Raw genomic sequence first — 20217 nt, forward strand, 5'->3', positions numbered from 1 at the left:
GGAATTAGATGAGAGAAACATTTTACAACCCAGAAGAAAAATAAAGAAAAGGCAGGACACACAAACCTTATTTATTATTACAATTATTCAACCATAAAAACACTATCACATTGGTCTTAAATGTCCATAACCATCCATCATGCATAATAACACATTAATATGTATAATAAAATTATTACATGCTTCAATTCTAATTATTGAATTTATCTGTAAATTTTAAAATAATATTTCTAACATTTAGAAATATTAAATCAAATCCAATTTGATAATTTTTCATACATAATAAATTTTATTTAATGCAAATTTTATCTAAAAAACAATTTTCAAAACTTAATAAGAAAATTAATCATATTAAAATTCTTATTAACATCCTAAACTATTTTTGGATCAAATAAATTAAATTTTATGTCTTAAAAACTCTCTTTATTTTAGAAAAACAATTTATTTAAAAACCAAAATATTATTTCATTAAACATTTTAATTAAATCCTAACTTAATTAGGATATTACAAAACATAAAAAAAATCTGAATGAAACATTTTAATTAAATTCTAATCCTATTAGAAAAATTAATTCTACAATTAATTTAATTTGCGTTTCAATTTGAAAATATAAAATCAACATTTTATATAAGGAGGGGCATAATCATAATTCTATCTCAAAAGCAAAAAAAGTAATAAGAAATAAATGACAGGGGTAAAATCATAAATTACACCCCCAAAACCTTTTGTGATTAATTATAAGTGGCAGGGGTATAATAATTACTATACCTAAAAACTCAAAAAAGGCACCAGGGGTAGAATCATAATTTCTTTGCCTTCTTCATCTTCATGCTACAATAGCCTTGCTACTGTCGCTGCTGTTGATGTGGGCTGCCAACGCCAATTCAATTCCCTTCAAGGAGAGTGGCTGGAAGCCCCCACTGGAGATTTGTAGTTAGGAAATGTATGTCAAAGATACATTATTATTATTATTATTATTATTATTATTATTATTATTTCAAAAATAAACTTACATTTTTATTGGAGATTATATATCATGAGGTGATTTGTTAAGATTCAGGGAGCCTAGAGAGTTTGACATGAAACAATGAGATTGGTAACTAAGGTCCATCCTGCGGTAGTTGAGGGAACATGCATGAAGTACCGGCTATGAGCACAGGGATCGCAATGGTGCGAGTAACCCCTAGAGGGACTTGGCGAGTATGAATGCATAATACTCTGATGTAGGTTATTCTACCCAAGCTCTTTTGGGAAAATAATTTTGAATTGAAATTAATACCAATAACAATTAAAACATGTAATAAAAAACCCTAATTGTCTAGAGATGACTCTTATACCATTGTTGAGTTTCCCGAAACACATACACATAGTAGAATTGGTAAATTTATTTTTTTGGGAGTTCTAGGGATCCCGTTAGACAAATCTAAAGTTTTTTAGGGTTTATGCAAAAATTACTTGAAGATCTGAACTTCTTTTCGACTTTGAAAAAATGCTTCAAAGCTAGGTTATCACAAATCACAAGCCGTCTAATTATTCAGCCTCTAATGGTAATCGACATGAACTACCAATGAGAGGTATCCTATACTCTTTTAGGATGCTATACCTAAACTCTTTTAGGAGAAAGGGATGTTATACCTATACTCTTTTAGGAGAAAGGGAATGCTATACCTGAATTCTTTTGAGAGATATCCTAAACTCTTTTAGAAGAAAGGGATTGCTATACCAAAGCTATTTTCTTTTGTGTTAAGGTGTTTATGCACTGTACTATTCTCACTTTAAATGGATGCTATAACTTTTAGGAGAAAGGGATGCTATACCTTAGAGTTCTAGCTATTTTCTTTTATGTTTAGGTGTTTATGCACTGTACTCTTCTCACTTTAAAACTCTATCAACAAGAAATAAAAGGCATAACTTTCTATTTATAGAGAAATCTAAAAACCCTATAAATGACAAAAAATCAATTTGCTCCTTAAATAATATCATATATTTTATATTAGTCTAATTTTAGAAATTTATTCAATCAAGTCCCTAGTTGATTTTTCTAAGTTTAGAATTGTAATTTCCTGTATAAATTACACTCTACTACTCAATTCATAAAACTTAGTTATAATCAAGTCATACTTGATTAATCATCTCATTTTAATTTTTGACCAATGATTCTTATGTGTGTGACCCATTAGTTTTCCTAATAAGTTGGCCCAAGTATAAATTACAATCTTAAATAAAATAGGATTAAATAAATTAACTTATTATCAATTTAACAATTGATTGGTTTATATTTGGAGATCAAGTACAATGTTTAACAACTTGGTATAATCCCCCAAATATTAGGAAAGTCATAAATGATTTGACTTAACTTTTTCAGTGACTAGTTTTTTAGTGTAATTATTATTCATTCATAAAAAATACTTTGATTTAGACATTATAACATGAAATATATCTACTATGTCAAATCATGTTTGTTATTAACACCATAGTCATTGATTCTTTGAATAAGATTTGAAACTTTACAAATCTCATTTCACCTTGCGCAAAGATTTACAATTAATACTTTTTAAGAACAGATGAAACAATTTCTCTAATTCACCATGGGTGATGAATCCTTTTTTGATTGCTTAAATAACTTTATATAGAATATCTGCCCATTTATTACTCTTGATTAAGACAACATGTAGCAGGATCAAAACATAACACTCCCTATATAAGATAACTTAGTGATCTCAAGTCTAAGGATCATTTACACAACTGTCACGTGAGCCTTTTCATAGACATATATGATATCTCTATATAGAATTCTTATACGAGTCAATTCATTGAACATGTCATCTGATAAGCACCTACATATTAGTTCTAGGTACCTCTCATACCTCAACTTATGAACAACTGCTTCTTTTAACAAAAAAAAAGAACATAATATGTATCAGTCTCAACATCTCTAATTAATATCTAGTCTTAATAGAGCATTGATCAAGAATATTTTAGGAACATTGCTTTGATGCAATAGAAATTCCATAATTATAACAACTTTATAATTTTCTTTGCAAAACAATTTTTTTTCCAAAGGACTTTATCTTTACTCTAGATTCGTTAATCAAATATTTGATGAATATTAAAGATAAATAGATCTTTGTTAATAAATTAAATATATTTACATGAACAAATTCAATGCCACGTGCAACCAACTGATTGACTACAAGACACATACACTAACACTGGTATGATTGAATTCATATAAAATTCTTCTTTATTACTTTTTTTCATTATAAATATTAAACTCCACACCTCTTGGATTTTGGATCATTGATAAAACATGTATGGAAATGGAACCAACAATCAAGTGAGAAAACTCAATTCTATAAAAGGAATTGCTCCAACTTGCTTTCTAAAACTAGATTTCATGCACACTTGTGAGGAGTCATTTGATCTTATTCTATTTGACATGAAAATTTGAACAAGTTGTATATGATTTCTTAGGTTAGGATTGTATTGATAATTCCATGGACTAAAGAACGTGGTCTCACTATAATTACCATTCCATCAAACAAAAACTTATTATGAATTATTATGCTAGATTCCCCATTTGATGGCCTCGGCATATTCCTGATGTTCTTTTTAAATCCACAAAATATAAATCAAGGGTTAAATTGATATTTTAAATAACTCATATATTTTACAAAATTATCTGATTAATCTTTCAAATATGATAGCTCACGATACCTATGAAATGGCCTCTAAATTGGACTTTGATAACACCTGAATGGTCTTTGTAAACCCCGGAAAAAAATAAAGGTTGCTTAGATTGCAAACTAACTCATGAGAAATAAAAGTGAAGAAATTCATGCATATGGTTAAATAAAAACGGGAATTCAAAAATTTTTGGATATAAGTTTTTGGATGAAATATTTCGAGACATTATAAATCAACCCGAAAATGTTGAGGGTTGGATTAAATTAAAGAAAATAAACTAAACTAAAAGTTATGGGGTGAAATTATAAGAAATGAAAAAAGGTATAACTTAATTATAAGAAGAAAAAAAAAAGATGTAGGGGCCTAAATGCAAATAAGAAAAATTATAGGGCATAAATACTCCTATTCTCACCAAAATCTGCAGAAATCATAAGGAAAGAAAAGAGGGAGTTTTTGTATTCATTCTTGCAAAATCAAGAGAGAAACACCAAAATTTCAAGAAAACCATCCAAGATGAAGGGTTTATAGATGAAATAAACACTTGTGGGCAAGGGATTAACAAGGAAATTGAACAAGAAGAGAAGATGGAGGGTTGGCTATCATTAGATAAGAAAGGAGGAAGTTGAAAAATCTTCAACTGGTTGAAGATCAAAACCTTAATTCGTACCGGGTAAGGTGTTCTAAACATGATCTTATAAGTCTTTTCAAATTCGATAATGAATTGATGCCTTGATGTGTATTATAGATTAGGGTTCTTAGACTTGAATTTGGGGAAAAGTATTTATTGTTAAAATTAAGTTAATTTATGTGTGGTTTGTGATTGGGGACGTGAAACCATGATAATTTACCCAGAATATGTAGTTTGTGAAAGTTATGTGTGAAGGGAAGGGGGGTGCGAATCTGGACAGACTTGTCTCCTGACTTTCAGTAAGATTTTGGATAGGAGGATGGGGGAATCATAACTGGGTTCTTCTTAATTCATAAAACTTGTAGCCTCACGTCTTAGCTTTCCAATGAGACTAATCTCGCTTGAATCGGAGTTCTATAACTCCAGATATAGTTAAAAATTTGAGGAGAGGTCAGACAGTAACAGTTCAAAAACGAGACAGTAATAGTTGAACAGTAACAATCCAAGTGTTTGTTGATGAGCAATTTTGACTATCTTAGAGGCAGAACTGGGTTCTTTTTAATTATAGAACTTGTAGCCTCATGTCTTAGCTTTCCAACGAGACTAATCTTGCTTGAATCGAAGTTTTATAACTCCAGATATAGTTAAAAATCTGAGGAGAGGTCAGAAAGTAACAGTTCAAAAACGAGACAGTAACAGTTGGACAGTAACAGTCCAAGTGTTTGTTAATGAGCAATTTTAACTATCTTAGAGGCAGAACTGAGTTCTTCTTAATACATAGAACTTGTAGCCTCATATCTTAGCTTTCCAACGAGACAAATCTCGCTTGAATCGGAGTTCTATAACTCCAGATATAGTTAAAAATTTGAGGAGAGGTCAGAAAGTAACAGTTCAAAAACGAGACAGTAACAGTTGGACAGTAACAATCCAAGTGTTTGTTAATGAGCAATTTTGACTATCTTAGAGGCAAAATTGGGTTCTTCTTCATCATAGAACTTGTAGCCTCATGTCTTAGCTTTCCAATGAGACTAATCTCGCTTGAATCGGAGTTCTATAACTCCAGATATAGTTAAAAATCTGAGGAGAGGTCAGAAAGTAACAGTTCAAAAACGAGACAGTAACAATCTAAGTGTTTGTTGATGAGAAATTTTGACTATCTTAGAGGCAAAACTGGATTTTTCTTAATTATAGAACTTGTAGCCTTATGTCTTAGCTTTCCAACGAGATTAATCTCGCTTGAATCGGAGTTCTATAACTCCAGATATAGTTAAAAATCTGAGGAGAGGTCAGAAAGTAACAGTTCAAAAACGAGACAGTAACAGTTGGACAGTAACAGTCCAAGTGTTTGTTGATGAGCAATTTTGACTATCTTAGAGGCAGAACTGGGTTCTTCTTAATCATAGAACTTGTAGCCTCATGTCTTAACTTTCCAACGAGACTAATCTCGTTTGAATCGGAGTTCTATAACTCCAGATATAGTTAAAAATCTAAAGAGAGGTCATAAAGTAACAGTTCAAAAACGAGACAGTAACAGTTGGACAGTAACAATCCAAATATAAAGAAAGGAATGATAACTGGGGTTGGACAAAGAATGACAATATTAATGGGTGAAATGAGAAAAAACATAAAATATTAAGAAATGATTGAAAGAAAGACTTATTGGTTATTGATATGGTTATTATAAAACATATCCTTGAGTGAGGAAAATTTATGAGATAAACCTGTGATTTGCAGGAGGGACCACAGGCGTGGTGTAGCAGCAGCAGCAGGGGAGCACGAGTAGAGCTTCTATTGCAAGTAGGTGATCCGCACCTATACTTTCTAGTTAAATTCTATAATTTAATATGTTATTGATGTGAGATGTGAATTACCGAACGTTGGATATTAGAAGAAAGGAGGAAGAGTTTGCGTAATGATGCCGATATTTTGGATAGTATTCTGAATATATGTGTATTCAAGGTGAACGGTTGTTGTGTGAATTGCCAAGTGATGAAATTATCATTGACAAAGAAATATGAGAAGTGTGATTTAGGGCGTGAACTAGCATACATTTAGTGTATGTTAGGATCCCGGGTAAGGGGATCGCCATGTTTGGACTAACATACATTTAGTGTATGTTAGGATCCCAGATAAGGGGATCAAGATGTATTGACTAGCATACATTTAGTGTATGTTAGGATCCTGGGTAAGGGGATCACCTTGCATCGACTCCTACAGGGTGATGATGATAACAGTGAAATTGGTATCGGTAATGTGTTAAGCGAAAAATAATTATGGGCGGTTTTATGAGATCTTGAATGGAGGTTGATAATGGAAGAGGAAGTGGTTTTTTTTTAGTTGTTGAAGGAGAAAAAGTCTCCAATGAAAACCAAAAGGGAGAAGTGAATAAAATATGAATGCATGTTTGCCTTTTTAAATTGCTGGATATTTGTATTGCTATATTATTGTGATATTCATATTTCAATAATATGTATTTTGTTTTCAGGATCATCGCATGCACAACAGGATTTGATTCTAGCTTAGGTTCACTTTTTGTAATTTAAGTTCTAGGGAGTGTACCCTTGTATTTGGCAATATTACAACTTTTATTTAACTCAATTTGTATAATTGATGTTTAAACTTGAATAGATGAATTTAATTCTGTAGTTTGTATAACTATATTCCATGTATGCATGTTTATATCTTTATCCATCCATAATGATAATTGTTGTACAATGTATATCATAAACATTGTGGTTGATATGAATGATGATGTTTGTGGGATTGAGACCCAGGATGATTGGGTTGAATTGAGTTAGGAGATGTGGTATATTAAAAGTGTAAACAGGTCGTATGTCGATAACTTGGGACCTCCCGGTATAGGGGAGACCCCGTCGAAATTTCGGTAGACTTTAATACAAATACCATGAATATATATATATATATATATAGTCAGTCACTTTGTTTATCAGTTAACATGAGATCGTTGCTTTAACCTGGATATGGGGATGTTACAGTCTTTGTCTTCATAGATAAATTCTATAGGGCATTTTCATTAGTGGTAGTTAAAATTATAAGCTTTTATCAAAGCTCTCATACACTATTCCATTTCTAGCTTGTCCATCAACTCCATCCATCATCAACTTGGCCATGTGAACTCAAATTGAGGACATTTATCCTAGAAAACTCATGGACGATATGATATGCAGTTTTGGACATGGGAAATTCAATCATACAACCTTCATTGTCACAGTTATTAAATTGAGTAGTGCTAGTATCTCCATCATATAACCAAAACACTAGAAGTTGATAAGTGATGAAGGTATCCACATGTTAGAGTGAATCAAATCACTTTCTAATAAAATTCATAACAAAAAAAAAAGTTTAGAAATTTTAGATCCTATAAATAAGTCAATAGAAAGAACTTTGATGGTTTCGAAAACCCCTCTAGAAAAATCTAACATAATGACATTTGAAGGAAACATATCTTATTTTTTTATAATACCTTGGTAATTATAAAATAAAGTAAATTATTGAGAGCTACCACATTATCAACCAAAACTCTCAGAATGGGGAATCCCACCAAAGTGAACTTCATTATGGAGGTTTTATATGTTGAAACATTATTGGGTCAACCTACTAAAAGTCAACACAACTCCATTTTATTGCATTTTGAAGTCACAGGTACCTCTTCAATAGATAAAATCACTACTTTCTCCTTTTTTTCATTTTTATCATCTTTAACTAAAAATGAAGGTTGGTTAGATTTTGTCTTAAAGGAATATAGAATGAAAAAGACCATATTGATTATGTATGTTCTTATCTAGGATTGAGAATCACTCATATCAACTTTTTTCTTAAATGGATTGTCATTCATTTTACTTTCTTCTTAATCCATAACGCTGAACAAGTTTAGGAAATAAAAAATTAAGGAGCCAAAATCTTTAGTTTGCTTTGAACTTTACTTATCTTTAAACTAAAAATCAAAAGGACCATGTTTGGTTTCATTTATCTAATAATGGGATGAGACTACTACTCTCTTGCTCTAGTTAATACCTGAATTATATGATAGTTTTATTTCTCTTATGGCTCAACCTTCTTCTACATTCTATCATTTTGATCACTTTTATATTTGAATCTGATGAGTCCTATAATGGTATCTAGTGACTTGATATTGAAAGCTAAGAGGATTGGAAACTGGTAGCAGGTGATGTTTGGTAAGTCAGGTGATTGGTAGTTGTGGTAGTAGCAGGCAATAGTTGGTAAATCAGGTGACTGGTAGCTGGTACTTGCAAGAGGTCCTTTTTTATGGATATGAGAACTTTCCGATAGTAAAGTCAGTAACTTTGTAGAGAGAGAAAGCACAATGATATTTTAAAGAGATAGACTCTAAGAATATATATTCTAAAAATATTGAGAATGAAGAGATTGTGAACCTTTGACTTGAAAGATTCATGGTGTATTTATAGCCCATGAATCTTGTCCTTTTTGTGGAGAGGAGGGGCTGAAGTGTAATTTCACCCTTGTGATATTTTGAGTTGTATTCTATTCAAAATAATATATATTAGATCAATATAAAATAATGAGGGACTCACGTGGGGTTCGAAAAAAATTCCCTAGCAAGTGTTGGGCTCGAGCAAGGTGCCCAAACCCATTAGAGGTGAAAGTGGGTTCGGGCGCATTACTTGGACCCAAACATACTGGGCTCGGGCGTGATAACCCGAGCCCACAAAAGTGCTGGGGGTGTATGCCCAACACCCTTGGTGGTGGGCAGCACGCCTAGTGCATTGCATGGGCATATATATGCTGAGCGAACGCTCGGTGCACTGTATGACACCCATGCAGGGTGCATAGGCTAGGGCTACTTGCCCGAGCCCATGTTCCTGGTACGTGGGACCGGGCTCTTTACCCGAGCCCATGTTCTTTAGGTGATTTTTCAGGTTTTTCTTTTTTTAGAGGATTTATTTGGGTCTATTTTGAGGGATTTTTTTGGGTCCATTTTATTTAAATTCATCAGTAGCCCCCCAAGTCAACCTTACTTTTAATTGGATCCATTTTGGGGGATCCATATAGGTGTTCAAAATCATTGATCATATAAGGTTTCATAAGGAGCCTTCCGCACACTAGCTTGATAACTGTTATTGTAGGTAAACTCTACAAAGTGGGAATTGGTCCTCCCAATTTCCTTCAAACCCTAATACACATGCTCTTAACAAATCGTCTAAGGTCTTAATTTTTTTTTTAGATTTCCCATCTATTTGAGGGTGAAAAGCAATGCTTAAATTCTGTAACAGACCCGACTGTACGACTTGATCAATGTTAAAAGATCCCAACATATGCTCTTAATTTGAGGGTAATTTTTTTTTAAATCTACCAAAAATTCGGCAGAGTTTTGTTTGTATTTAGGATATCCCAAGTTATCGACTGCTATCAATTTACTCAATCAACCCATCATCACAAGGTCCCATAATTCCGGACCTTATATCAATCATCATAATTCAACACCTCATACAATTCACACAATATATATATCCTACGAGTAAGTTCAATATGAACATAACACACATATCATATCATAAAATTTAAAAGAAAAAAGGAATACTAACATGCAAAGAAAGCATTTACAACATAATAAGTGTTCTTAAACATTTCAAAAGGGTTAATTACAAGATAACTAAAGTACTACATGCTAAGCTGAACTTTTATAAATACATCAAGGTTTACACAAAAGCATATTGCATAAACGCGTTAATTCCTTTTTGTTTAAGTTAAATATTTACATAAGCTTGACAAAGTAGAGTCCTAAACTAATGATCTCCGTGGATATTTGATGGACCTATTGCATAAATAAACATACCATTATGTTGATAAAAGAAATATATATATGCTCATGTAATGTATACGAATAAAGTATTAATTTTCTATCGGATCCATAAGAATTCTAACAGACAACTTATATTTTGCTTGTAAATCTTTTAAACCCAATTAACACTCATTTGCATATTCTTAATTTGAATACTCTTATTTACTTGCATGAACCTGGTGACCTTGCAAAGTCTAATCTTGTAATTCATTTCCTGGCAATCCTATCACGGATGCCATTAGCCAAAGCTAATCTTGTAATCCATCTCCCGACAATCCTATCACGGATGCCATTAGCTGAAGCTAATCTTGTAATTCATCTCCCAGCAATCCTATCACGGATGCCATTAGTAGTAAATACGCTAGACTTTATTTACATTGAACACGATATTTTTTGTAATTGCATTCACCAGAAGAATTTTAAATTGTATAAGTGCAAATAGGAGGGGAAATCACGCACCTGCTCCGCCTGTGTCGTGACCTCCCCTAATAGAAGATCCAATCCTGGTTGCTCCTCCTGAATCACAAGGAAGTTTTTGGTTATGATTCCTTCAAGCTGATATTATAGAGAATCCATATTCATTCATTACTCATATGTTACTTTCTATGCATGTTCATTTCCTCATAATAACATACATACATATATCATGTATATTTTCAGAGTTAGTATCTCAATGTTAAGTGTTCGTATGACTCAATTCTTTTATATCCTTACATATAATAATCACGTGAAAGTCTAATGTTACTGTCTAACTTTGAATTGTTACTGTCCAAATATTGAACTATTACTGTCTAACCGTTACTATCTAGACATTGAACTGTTACTGTCCAACCGTTACTATCTAGACATTGAACTGTTACTATCCAACTGTTACCGTCTAACCATTATTGTCTAGATATTGAACTGTTACTGTCCAACTGTTACTGTATGAACACTCATCAGATTTTTAACTATATCTAGAGTTCTAGAACTCCATTTTAAGTGAGATTGATCTCGTTGGAAAGATAAGACACGAGGCTACAAGTTCTCTGAAGGAAGGAGAACCCAGTTCTGCCTCCAAGATAGTCAAAATTTCTCATAAACTAATCAGTCCTACTGCCCCACAGAATCAGTCACGACTCAGTCTCGGGTGATAACCCATAACTGGAGTTCTACATCTCCAAATTGAGCAAGACTAATTTTCTTGGTTAGCTAATATCCAAATCTACAATTTCTATGAAGGAACCCAATCCTAATTCCCTCATCCTCCTACCCGAAATCTCACCGAAAATCAGGAGACAAGTCTATCCAGATTCGTTACCCCCCTTCCCTTCACACAATACTTTCATAAACTACATACCACACATGAATTAACTTAATTTTAACAACAAATACTTTTTCCCCAATTCATGTCTAAGAACCCTAACCTATAATTCAATATCAAGGCATCAATTCATTATCGAATTTGAAATGAATTTTTAAGATCATGTTTAGAACACCTTACCCGGTACTAATTAAGATTTTGATCTTCAACCAATTGAAGATTTTCAACTCCCTCCTTTCTTTTTTTCTTGTTCAATTTTCTTGTTAATCCCTTGCAAACAAGTGTTTATCCCATCTATAAACCCTTAATCTTGGACGGGTTCTTGAAATTTTAGTGTTTCTCTCTTGATTTTGCAAGAATGGATACAAAACTCCTTATTTTCTTTCCTTATGGTTCCTGCATATTTTTGGTGAGGAGAGAGTATTTATACTATATAATTTCCCCTATTTGCATTTAGGCTCATTTCCTTTAAGTGTATTATTCTCTTCAATTAAATCCAACCCTCAACATTACCGGGTTTATTATAATGTCTCGAATTATTTTGCCCAGAAATTTATATTCAAAAATTTCTGAATTCCTGTTTTTATTTAACTATATGCATGAATTTCTTCACTTTTATTTATTTATTTATTTATTTTTCCCAATGTTTACAAATTCAATCTTGTTCCTAAGGTATGCTATATCCTTGGCCATAAACAAGATGTGAACATGAGGTTGCGATATGAAACAATTGACACTAGTATCCCATGCAATCTTACCACATCGTTCACGTATAGTTTAACTAATTTATCGACTGAGTTTGCTATCTTCATAGGTAAAAAAAAGCATACTTAGTCAATCTGTTGGCTATCACCCAAATGACATCACTGCCTTTTTTCCTAAGCAAACCTGATACAAAATCCATAGTGATGTTATACTTTTAGTTGATAACAAATACCATAACTAGCCACATATTTAGTTATCTCATTTTTCATATTTTGCCATCAGTAAAACTCTTTTAAGTCTCAGTACATCTTAGTGCTACTATGGTGTACAACGAACCTCAACTTATGGGCTTCTTATAACACTTCTTCTTTCAATGCCTTGTTTCCAGGTAGATATATTTGCCTTTCCATTACTATCATTCCATCTTCTAAAATCTAGAAAGGAGTTTCAATCCCTAACTTCAATTTGTCTCTTATTTTACCAATTTCAACATCTTTCTGTTGAGCTTCTAACACTTTATCTTGGAGCATCAACCTTACTCTTAATTGAGCTATTAAAGAGTGCTCAGGCCCTGTTTCTATATTGGCTTTAATTTTTCTCAATTCTAATAATTCTTTTTCATCACAATCATTCAACTCAATAGTCACTACCTTATTTTTGTGATTAAGGGCATCTTCAATAACATTTGCTTTTCTTGAATGATGGTCTATTATACAATTATAATTTGATTAATTTTACCCATCGTCTTTGTTGCATATTCAATTCCTTATGTGTCATCAGATACCTCAGACTGTTATGATCTATAAAAAATTAAACTTGAGATCCATATAAATAATGCCTCTATACTTTTAAAGCAAACACCACAACAACTAGTTTTAAGTCATGCACCAAATAAGTGACCTCATAAGGCTTTAACTATCTTGAGGCATAAGCAGTCACTTACCATGTTGCATTAATGCACAACCTAGACTTTTCTTTGATGCATCACTATAAAACTATATATCTTTCAGTTCCCAAATGAAGTGTTAACATTGGAGCAGTTGTAAGCCTCCTTTTCAACACCTGGAAGCTCTCTTCACCTCTTTAGGTCATTTCCATTTTGTCTCCTTCCGAGTCAATCAAGTTATTGTAATTGCTATATTAAAGAATCATTCAATGAATCTCCTGTAATATCCAGCTAACCCAAGAAAACTATGAATTTCAGTTACATTCACAGGTCTTTCCCACTTTGATACTGCCTCAACTTTCCTATGATCCACCAATATCCCTTCGAAAGATATGATATGCCCTATAAAAACCACTTTCTTCAACCAAAGTTCACACTTAGTTTAACATACAACCGATGCTCCTTCAAAATCCGTAATACTTGTCTTAGATGCTACTCATGCTCCAAATACAAGATAGAGTAAACCAAAATATCATTAATAAACACCACCACGAACTTATAGTAAACCCTTTTTTTGCCCTACATGGATTTTTCCCTAGTTTCCCCACAAGTTTATTTGTAACAAAGGAGTGTGTAGCCCCATAATCAAATAACACATACATAGGCAGACAATTTAACTGTAATGTACCTGCCACTATATTGGGTGTAACTTTAGCCTCTTCCTGTATCATACATAGTACCACGCCCTGGGCCCTATCACTATGAGCTTAAGGCTGACCCCTATAACCCTTGATCCCTAACTGCCCATAGTGACCGATTGCTGCTGGCTCTAAGTCTATTGTTACTTTTGGCTCTAAATAAACTCATTCCTTCGATGGTAGTTCCTTGAAAAATATCCCTGACCCCTACAATAATAGCACCTTTGGCCTAAATATGGGCAGTCTTGCCATCTATGCTCTCCTCTACAAATATAGCACAATCTGATAACTTTTAAGGTTTAGGGTTATATATATATTCTGCTTATTATTCTTCTCCCCTGGAAGGAATGCCTTATATAGGCAAATATATATGTCGGTTTATATATTTTCTATTATGAAAGGAATACAGCAATGTATATCCTTTCAGGACTCCTATAGAGTATGTTTTATAAATGGAAAACTACCCTCTAATTCAGCTAATTACATGTTAACACTTCCCCTCAAGTTGGTGCGAAAATATCTTTTAAGCCTAACTTGTCTAGAGACTTATGAAGAGCTTCCGCAGGTACTGCATAGGTTAGAATATCTGCTAGTCGCTCACTTGATCCGATGAAAGGGATGTCCACTAACTTCAAAAGTAACTTTTCCTTGATGAAGTGTCAATCTACCTCAATGTGTTTAGTTCGATCATGCTGGACCGGATTATTAGCTTTCTCTCGTGCTGCCTGATTGTCACAGTATAGTAACATAGGTTCCTTGGGTTCCATGTGCCATCCCTTTATATTCTACTTCTGTCGAGAACCTTGCTATCACATTTTGTTTTTTACTTCGCCATGTGACAAGATTTCCTGCAACAAATGTAAAATAGCCAGAGGTGGATCTCCGGTCAGTTAGATTCCCTGCCCAATCTGCATCAGTAAATCCTTTCACTTCCATATTTCCATGTCTTTTAAATGTCAGTCCTTTTTCTAGAGCCCCTTTTAGGTAACTCAGAATTCTGATTACGACTGTCATATGATCTTCACTTGGAGCATGCATAAACTGACTTACCACACTAACCGCATAGGTAATGTCTGGGCGTGTGTGTGACAAATAAATTAATCGCCCTACCAATCGCTGGTATCTTTCTTTGTTTGTTGGTACCTGATCTGGGTGAATGGCCAAACGATGATTCTGAACAATGCTGAATGACTGTGTGTACCCCTTTGCTACTAGCCTTGCCTTGTACCGATCAATTTTGCCATCTGCTCTATGTTTGAGGTTGAATATCCACTTGTAGCCCACTGGTTTTTTTCTTGGAGGGAGTGATACAATACTCCATGTGTCATTTCTTTGTTATGCACCCATTTCAGCCTCCATTGCTTCTGCCCAATTCGGGTGTTGTAAGGCATCCTCAACCTCTGTAGGTATTTTTATATTCGCCATCTCACTTACGAAGGCGTGATACTGTGGGGGCAGTTTGTGTGTAAAGACATACTGTGTGATTGCATATCTTGCTTTGCCATTTGGTGAGTACCTGTCAAGAGCCTTCCCACAGTTCTGTCTAGGAGGGAGAGAGTAGCATGAGGCAGATAATAAAAGGAAAGAGGAAGGGCTTTCAGTGTCACTTACCTCATGGATATCTGGTCGATCTTGAACATGGATTTGTGAAGAGGAAGGGGTTGTTTCATTATGCATGTATTCTGCTCCTGCATCACTGTTATTGTGTGAATTGGACTCTGTGTCTTCTTTCCTTGCACTGCCAGTTGCGCGTGTACTGGAGCTGGGCTCTGTATTTCCTTCCCCATCACTACTAATTGTGCGTGTACTGGTTTCCACTCCTTCCCCTGAAGCAGATTGCCGCTGCTCTGTATTTCCTTCCCCAGCACTATTAATTGTGCGTGTGCTGGTCTCCACTCCTTCCCCTGAAGCAGACTGAAGATCAATCTAGTTATAGGCATCATATTGCAGCTCCCCATGAGGACTAGAGCTAGATGGATTCATGTGGAAAAAATATTATGTTTCAGAGAAGGTAACATCCATGCTGACATACATCTGGTAAGAAGAATGATGGTAGCACTGGTATCCCTTTTGGTGAGGATTGAAGCCAAGAAAGATACATCGCACTGCGCATAGATCCAGTTTTGTGCGCTGAGTTTTCTACAGGTGGACATAAGCTACACATCCAAACACACGGGGTTCTAAGTGTAGGAGGGATGGAATCTGAATGTGTTGAGTGAGAGCCTGTAGGGGAGTGCTGAAGGAGAGGACTTGGGATGGCATCCGGTTGATAAGATACACCACATAGGTCATGACATCAATTCAATAATGTTGAGGGACATGGGCACCAATGAGAAGAGCTCTAGTAGTTTCAAGGATATGCCTATTTTTGCATTCTACCACACCATTTTGTTGTGGAGTGCGCGGGCAAGTAGTCTCATGGAGAATACCATTGTTTTGAAAGAAACTCAAGAGTTCAGAGTTAAGATATTCTCCACAATTGTCTGATCGAATAATCTTCACCGGAAGGGAGAACTGAGTGCACACCATGCGATAAAAAATTAGGAATATATTTCGCACATCATTTTTGTGTCGCATAGTATATAACCAAGTCATTCTGGTGTAATCATCGATAAATGTAATAAACCATCGAATTCCTGATTGGGAAGTAATTGGAGCAGGTCCCCAAACATGAGAGTGGATCAATTCAAAAGGCTTTGTTCTTTTATTCAAGTTTACAGGATATGAAGTTTGGTGGCTTTTGGCCAAGATGCAAACATTACATTTAAGAGAAGAACTAGGATCCAAAATGTCATCAAAGAGGGATGGAAATAATTTTTTTAAGTAGCCGTAGGATGCATGACCCAGCCGACGATGCCATAACCAAATATTCTTGTGGTTATTACCATTGTGACTCTGAACTTGATGAACATGACCTGAAGCAACATTATCTACATAGTATAACCCCTTCCTCTTAGTATCACGTCCAATGATCGCTTGAGTCCGGATATCCTGAAGTAAGCAAAACATGGGAAACATTAATATACCACAATCCAATTCTTCTGTAATTTGACTAACAGACAATAAATGATTGGAAGGTGCAGGAGCAAGTAAACAATTATGTAGTGAAAGATTAGGAGTGAGAACAATTGATCCTGCTCCAATGACTGGGGTAGACTCCCCATTAGCTGTCATGACTTTTTCCTTAGATGGGAAGTTATGTATTGAAATAATGATTTGTTGTAAGTCATATGGTCTGTGGCACCCGAGTCAATGATCCAACTTGTATCATGAATCGTGGATGTCGACAAAACCACTCCAGTCTTACCTGTGGCTGAAGCCTGGTCAGCTTCTTTCGCTAAAGAGAGTTAGGGGTGATTATTTTTGGCTCGGTTCGGTTTTTACATAAAAAAATTAACCAAATCGACATTATTAATTTTAAAATTTTAAAACCGAAACCGGTTCAAACCGACCGGTTTCGATTCGGTTCAGTTCGGTTTTTATTGTTCAAAAACTAGTAAAACCGAAAAGCAAATCTCGGTGCCCAGTGCCCACAAACTACAAGCAAATCTCGGTTTCTGTTATTCAAGAAAACAGATCTGCCTAGTGTCCACAAACTACAAGCAAATCTCGATGTCCAGTGCCTACAAATTACAAGCAAATCTCGGTTTTTATTGTTCAAGAAAACAAATCTGCCCACAAACTACAAGCAAATCATAAGATAATAATAAAAAAAACAAAAACCCACAAGATGCAGAGATGAACTTGAAATGGAGTTAGAATCTTAATCATCAAAAAGCCATCTTTTTTTTTTATCTGCCCATATAGTTTGATTAAAGTAAATGTTGATGCAGGGGTGAACTTAAAGAGATGAGAGATGGAGAGAAAAGGAGGGGGGGCTACGGGGAGAGATGAGAGGTAGAGAGGAAAAGGGAGAAAAAGTGGGGGGGGGCTGTGAGAAGATGATGAGAGGCAGAGAAAAGGAAGGGGGGCGCGGCTGCTGAATGTTATTTAGGTCTAGGGTTTTTCCTATTTATACTTGCTTTTTTTTTTTGAAGTGTTGGCATGGTTGAATTGGTTCAATTCAATCGGTTTCAGACTTTGGAAACCGAAACCGAACCGAACTAGAACTTTTTTGTAATTTTTTAATCGATTAATTCGGTTTTTTCGGTTTATTTTTTCGGTTTGTCTGTTTTTTTGCTCACCCCTAAAGAGAGTAATTCACCCGGTTTAGTATGGTCTTTTTGGCCTATTGCCATGGCAGCAAAACTGGAAGGAATTTCTGTTGTAGTGGTTAATTTTGCTTGGACTGGACGTTTATTGCTTCTTGCTTTACTTTGGTTTCGTTTTTCTAGGAACCAGTCAGGGTAGCCATGAATCTCAAAACAAGTGTCTCTAGTATGGCGACTTCCATTATAATGACTGCAGCGCAACTTATCTTTTTCTGCTTCCTCAATAGCTCGAAGAGTGCGTAAGTTAGATGGGGTGATGGTTTTGGAAATCATTGCCATTAATGATCCTTCACCAGTGTTCTTTGTTCCCAGCATGGTGACTTGTCCTTGAGCCTCCCGTCGAACTGTATTGAAACACTCTTCAATACTTGGAACAGATTTTTTACGAAGGAGATCACTGCGTATTGAGTCAAATACTTCATCCAATCCTGCAAGAAAGTCATAGATCCGGTCCTTTTGAATTTCTTCTTGTCTGGTTCTAAGATCTGCAGCACATATCATCTTAATTGGTCGTTGCTTATCAATTTCCTGCCAGACGCTATTAAGCTCTGTGTAATACAGGTTAACTAGACGCCCATTCTGTTTCGTCCTCGTGGCCTTGCAGCGTAGCTCATAGAATTGTAACTTGTCAGCCCCATCATAGAAGGTTTGAGTGACACTATCCTAGATTTCCTTGGTTGATGACAGATCTATAAATAAGCCAATAAGGTGAGGCTCCATGGTTTTCAATAACCATCCTCGCACCACTACGTCTTCAGTGCACCACTTTGAGTAACCAAAATTTCCTTCTTCCACTCTAGCATTCTGCCCAGTTAAGTAGTCGAGCTTGTTCAATCCAGCAGAGTGAAGTTCAAGCATCCGTGACCAGATTTTGAAGTTTGTCTCATTCAATTTAAATCCAAAGGGTAAGGTGTTTAGGTTGGGTGTTTCAACAGATATTGATGTCTGGTTTATGGGGATAATAGAGGTATTTGTGTCATCCATGGTTGGTCCCTTGTTTCAAGACCAATTCTAGGTGAAGATTAATGTGGCGGTTGAAAACTTTAAGGAAGAATTAGCTTTCAACGTTGCTCTGATACCATGATAACTTTTAAGGTTTAGGGTTGTATGTATATTCTGCTTATTATTCTTCTCCCCTGGGAGGAATGCCTTATATAGGCAAATATATATGTCGGTTTACATATTTTCTATTCTGAAAGGAATACAACAATGTATATCCTTTCAGGACTCCTATAGAGTATGTTTTATATATGGAAAACTACCCTCTAATTCAGCTAATTACATGTTAACACAATCATAGTGATGCAGAACAATACCCCGGATGCTTTTGCCCATACTAGGCATATTACAAATAGATGATCGTCTTCTGCTATAAAGCTCCTCTGATGAAACTACCTCTTGGGTTTGACTACCCTCCAATCGACCCTATATCAGCACTCTGAGAAGATCTAGTTGTTGCTCATCCCATTTCTAAACTAACCAAATTGTCCTTTGTCCTTTTTTAGAATAAGAGGTCTACTTGAAGAAGAATCCATATCCTTTTGTTTGCCAAACTCAGACTGGCCCTGCTGGCCTTCTTTTATACATGCCTCTAGGGCTTTTACCACCTTGATGAGCTCTATAGTTGTGTCAAACTTTAATGTAATCAGCCCTTGCCTCAATTCCTACCACAATCCATCTTATAATCTCTCAATCCTGTATTGTTCAGTAAGAACATAATACGAAGCAAACATGGAGAGGTTATAAAACCTTCTTTCATAGTCAAGTACTGATATGTCTCTCTGTACAAAGGCTAGGAATTCCTTCTCTTTCACCTTATGCCAATGTGATAAATAAAACTGATTTTCAAATTGTACTCTAAAATTAGTCAATGTCCATATTCTTACCGGTCTCATCGATCATACTATATCCCACCAATTTTATACTATATCCAATAGTAAGTGAGTAGCATAGTTCACTTGTATATCCTCCACTACGTGAATATAATCTATAATATTCTCAATTGTACGAAGCCACCTACCCACAATCTCAGCATATGGCTCCCCCGAATAGGGTTCGCACCTCAACTCTCTTATACTCTTTACAATCCGTATCAATGTGGTTACATTTTCTGTAGATGTCGTAACTACTGGTGCTGCTCACACTGCCAGAGATATTGGAACTATCAGGGTTGGTGTACGAGGCATCACCTTCATCACTACACTCATTATTTGGGCTATGAATGTATGGTTAATGTGCATTGTAGGTATTTCTATA

Source organism: Populus trichocarpa, chromosome 11 (genome assembly GCF_000002775.5).
Source record: "Populus trichocarpa isolate Nisqually-1 chromosome 11, P.trichocarpa_v4.1, whole genome shotgun sequence".
NCBI classification, from domain to species: Eukaryota; Viridiplantae; Streptophyta; class Magnoliopsida; order Malpighiales; family Salicaceae; genus Populus; species Populus trichocarpa.